We start from the raw sequence: 5,289 nt of genomic DNA, 5'->3' as shown, positions 1-5,289 counted from the left end.
AAAGGCGCACGGATCTAGGGTTTACATGGAGAGTCCTAGCCGGATTACAGACAGCCTAGCTACGGAACAATATCTTGCCGTGCACGTCACGGATCCGCCTTCCATACACGTCGTACTGGATCCGGGTTCCTCATGGGCCTCCCTGGATCCGGGTCACTCCTAGGTCGGTACGGATCCGGCCTCGCCGATCCTGGGCTGGACTTCTTCCTGCATGATCAACGGCAAGCTGGGCCGCCCGATGGGCCACATGCCTCATCACCGTCTCGTGGGCCACCCGGGCTTGCCGGATCTAGGCACTGTCGATGGTACACCCATGAAGTATACCCACAACAGTAGCCCCCAGAGTTCTCCAAGTTTCGCCTGCAGTTTCCGCCATGCTTGTTCCTTAAATTTCCGGCATCATCGGCAACGCGGAGAAACTTGAAGAGCTCAAACTGCATTTTCTTCTTTTTCCAACTTATAGCCGGATAATGCTCTCATCCTGCGGGACTTCATCCATCGACGTTCCAAAGAACATTTCTGGGTTACTCCCTGCTTACGAACGAGAGCCAACTTATCTTCACGTAATTACCCGGAATCTTAAAAGACTCAAACGGTTCCGCCAATTCTGGCGCCATTTTCGCGCGATCCGCGCGGTAACTTATCTCTAGCCATTTTTACCGCTAGGGTTTGGGACACGTGTCACGCATCCAACGGCGCGACGCTTGCGTTCCGACCACAGGATGCGGAACACGAATCTCATCCCCTCTGCCTATAAATATCAGCCGTCGACCCCTTCTCACCTCATTCACCCCCTTCTTACCTCTCTTCCGAGCGCCGCCCGAGAGCCATTCCTCCGCCGCGCCGGAAACCACCGGAAAGTCGCCGGAACATCGCCGGAGCGAGCCCTCCGCCGCAGTGTTCTTCGTGTTCTTAACTCCGGCGAACCACCGCGCGGAAAAACTCGCCGCCGGCAACTCCGACCACCGCACGCGCCATTACGGTAAAACCTCGAGCTCGAACTTCGCGCCGTAGTTGGTAGGGATAGACTTGGGGAAGACGAAGTGAGATCCGACTAAGGAAAGTTTCCGCCAACCTTTTTCTTCAGATGTCTTCGACGACTCCGCCTCCGAGCTCGGAACCGATCATGGCGACGCCAATTTCCTCCGCCCCTCCTCCCTTTGTCCCCATCGAGCTGGACCCTTCAAAGGATTCCGGCAAGGAGGCGAGGGACCTCCGCGCACCCGGAGAAAACCTGCAGGGCGGGCCGATCGGAGCAGCAAACGAAGAAGCTGCCAAGAAGTCAAAAGCTCGAAAGCGCGATTCCGAAGCTAAGGGGAAGTGGTGGCCCTGCACCACCACCGAGATGGAATTGAAGAATCTCGAGTCGGAGGGCTTCCTGCAACCCGGAAGCTGGAGGACAGTTCCAGATGAACCAGCTCCGGCTCCAAGGGACGACGAGATGGTGCTGACGAAGGCACTGGTGGAGCGCGGATTTTCATTTCCGCCTTCGGATTTCTTCCGGGAGATTCTGAAGACGTATGGACTACAACCCCACAATATATCTCCGAACAGCGTGCTCGCCATCAGCAACCACGTCGCTCTCTGCGAAGGTCACCTCCGGGTAACTCCAGAGCTTCCCCTCTTCCAATATTATTTCTCTGTCAAAAAGGAGAAGATCCGCCAAACTTCCGAGTTGGCGACTTGCGGATCTGTCACCTTCATCATCCGCCCGGGTCGCGTCTATCCCCCCACCGACCGCCATGAATCCGCGAGATACTGGTCTGGGGGTTTCTTCTATCTAAAGGACGTCTCCGACCCCGCGAGCGACAAGAAGCTACCACCTTTCAAGAACTGCCCCGCCACCGAGCTTCCGTCTTGGACGCACTCGCCTCCACTTCTCCGACTCGCCACGGCTGACCCGCGCCTGTCGGGCGGATCTGCAAGCTCACGGAGGAGGGGCTTACGGGGAAGGATTTAACCCTTTCCGGTTCACGAAGCGGATCCGGCCGCCGCAGGCACGGGGACCGCCTGATGTTTGAATACACAGGGCGCGACGATCCGATGCGCGCCACCAAGGATAATCTCTCCGCCGACGCCATCGACAAGAGGATCCGGGTCCTCATCAAAATCCCACGTGAACTCCACGTTCACGTATGCAACAAAGACATCCACACGGAGGGAACCGGAACTGCGGTACGTCGTCTTGACTTTGGTTTATCGTTTTTCTTCAAACTTTTGCTAAGTGTAACTTTGAACTAGCTCGAGGCGCTTGAGGAAAATGAGCTCGGAACTCTCCTCCGAGTCCCATCCACCGGCCACGCGGACCCGGAGGCCACGTCAGAGGCGGAAGCTCCTGAAGCTCCACGTCCCGCGAAGAGGAAGAAACCAGCCCCTTCCAGCCCTTACGCGAAACGCCCCCGCGAAACGCTCAGCATCGCGGCTACCCGGAAAGCTGAGGCGGAAAAGAAGCGCCTCGCGCTGATTAATACCAGCAACAAAGGGCAGCCTGCCATCCAGCACTTTTTCAAGCCTTCCGGGTAAGCGTCTTCTTCCGAGACCCAAGTTCTGGTTTAACACTTGCTCTTATATTTGTATGCTTTTCCTGAAGTTCCGGAAGCCAACCTCCCAAGGCCCCAAGGGTCATCAAGAAGAAAGTCAAACCATCTCCGGCTTCCTTCCCTATCACTCCTGAGGTGGAAGTTCCGCCTAAGGCTTCATCTGCCAGCAAGCCAAATCCGAAGGACATCATTGACCTTGATGACCTTCCGGAAGACCCTGCCCACCATGGCGACTCCGCCCAGAGGACCTCCTCACCCATGCCTCCACCAGATCAACCAAGTTCCGCTTTCGCGGGACCTACTGATGAGGAGCAAGAGCAAAAGGCCAAGCTCCTCCAAGTTACCAATGCGACCCGCGTCAGCCTCGAGCCAACTCCATCCCTCCAAAAACTTACCCTCGCAGAGCGTCACGCGGAAGTTTCCGCCATGCTGAACAAGGTATGGGGGAAGCCGGAGGAAGAGGTGGGTTATCTCGCGGAACTGGAGGACAGCCTGAAGGAATTTTTCGCCAAGCACAAGGAAGTGCGGCAGGTAATACTAGCCCCCAAGCATTGGGTGATATAGTTCCGTGTAACATGTATTAGCCGATGCTTTCTCAAAATGTACTATTAGGCGGAAATTTGAATCTTCGCCAAGTCTTCGAAATCTTTGCCAGCCCCCCAGATTTTAATATCCGACTCTCTCTGCTGCTTCTCAGTCCACGCGGAAACTGCACGAAGATTTGCGCATTCACGTGCTGGAGCAAATCAAGGAGATCGAGGGACTGCGCGAACACGCGGAAAATAGCCGAAAGGCTATCCAGCTGCTTGAGACCCGACTTCAAGGTACGAGATCCGGATCTTCACTTTTTGTTTTGCGCTGACAGTTGTTCAGGGTGCATAACATGTTCAATTCTGCTTTCAGAAGAAACTGCCAAGCATTCCTCGCTTGATGAACTATCCGCCAAGGTCAAGGTGCTTGAGGCGGAGAACGAGTCCCTCCAAAACTTCATGAAAGAATCTTCAAGCAAAGAGACTGAGGCGAGGAAGGAGCTCTCCGAGAAGCACGCCCGTGAGAAGGCGGAACGATCGACAAGGCTGGAGAGAAGCCAAGGCCGTGCGCTCTCCCTGATTGCCAAGAACAAAGCCCTGGAAGCGGAGGCGGAAGCCATTGACAAGCTTATCTTCCGTAAGCATTTTTCCGCGTCGTTGCTCCGACCACCTTGCATGTTTTCTCTGACGGAACTGAACCTCTTTCTTTCACAGCAAGCCTTGGCTTTGAGTGGACAAAGGACTCAAACCTGACGAGGACGGAGGCGTACGATGAAGCGCGGATCTCAATTGATGCGCTGTTTGGAGCTTGTCGCGGGATTGCCACGGCTCTGCGGCTAAAGAAGGCCAAAACCACAGTCGTCGATACGATGACCAAACTTATGCGACAGGTGCCGGAGTTCATGAAGGACTGGCAGAAGTCTTCAGCGCGCGGAGCCACCTCCTTAGTCCTGGCCACCTGCAAGGCTTTCTTCCCCTCACTCAACCTGGCGCAAGTTGCACGCGGAGCCCCCGAGAGTTCCGACATGAGCGCCCTCCTCGCGGAAACTGAAGGCTATGAAGAGCTGTTTGTCAGGCGAGTGGATCACTCGTTCTGGTACAACAAGCACAATCTGCCCGAAGGTTTTTCCGATGCAGAGGAGGAAGCAGGCGAGCCAGAGTTTTATGGGGAAGGATCCGGATCCAGCAGCGAGTACTCCGGAGAAAACTCTGGAGAAGACTCTGAAGCCGGATCTGGTGGCAGCGACGACGGCTCCAGCTACCAGCAATCTGAAGAGGAGGACTCCGAGTAGAGTTCCTGTTTGAAACATTGAAACAAGTTGCATCATTTTGGCCCCGGAGTGGGTTTGTAATAAGACTAAATTCTTAAGTAGCTAGGAACGAAACGATAATGCATGGGGCGGAAACACTTATCCTGCTATCCGTTAAATATTACGTGCATGTTTCGTTTTATGTCGGAAAGCAAGTGCTGACTTCGTTATTTTCCGGCTTGCTCGCTTGACCTTCCACGAGCCGGAAAACCTTAGCCGGAAACGCTCGCCAGCGGCGACGAAGCCCAATGGCAGTCCGTCCATAACCGCGGAAACAAGCCCCCAGGCATAGGTGCCGGAAATCGCTACTAGGAATCCACGAGTTTGCAACAGATAACAACTTAATCAGAAAACTTAAGCTTACGTCCTAAAGGACGATTTTGAAAATCACAACTTTCATACACGCCTAGGCGGAAATATCCAGCTCTGCGGTTTTAGTCGGAAAAAACATACACGATCTAAAATGAACAAGTAAAGGAGGTAAAAGACTCAAAGAGTGAACCAGAAGCTTTATTTCATTGATCATGTATAACTATTACGAGTTTATAACTCGGAAAATATATGCTAAGTGTAGAAAGGACGTAGGCTGTGCGATATTCCAGGGGCGATCTGTTTCATCGTAGATGTCATCCGGATCCTCACGCTTGCGTTTCCGGTGCCGGTTAGCGAGTCTATCCCTTAGCTCGCGGAAATCAACAAGGTAGTACGACCCGTTATGAAGCACTTTGCTAACGACGAAGGGTCCTTCCCATGGAGATTGCAGCTTATGGTCTTTCACCTGTCGAAGGCGGAGGACCGGGTCTCCGCCATGAAGGAGCGTTTCCGAACTCGACGGCCTGTGATAACGTCGGAGCTTTTGCTGGTAGATGGCGGATCTGCGGTGCCGCTAAGTTCCGAGCTTCCTCGATC

This window comes from Lolium rigidum, chromosome 5 (assembly GCF_022539505.1).
Source record: "Lolium rigidum isolate FL_2022 chromosome 5, APGP_CSIRO_Lrig_0.1, whole genome shotgun sequence".
NCBI classification, from domain to species: domain Eukaryota; kingdom Viridiplantae; phylum Streptophyta; class Magnoliopsida; order Poales; family Poaceae; genus Lolium; species Lolium rigidum.
This window is presented reverse-complemented; position numbering follows the sequence as displayed.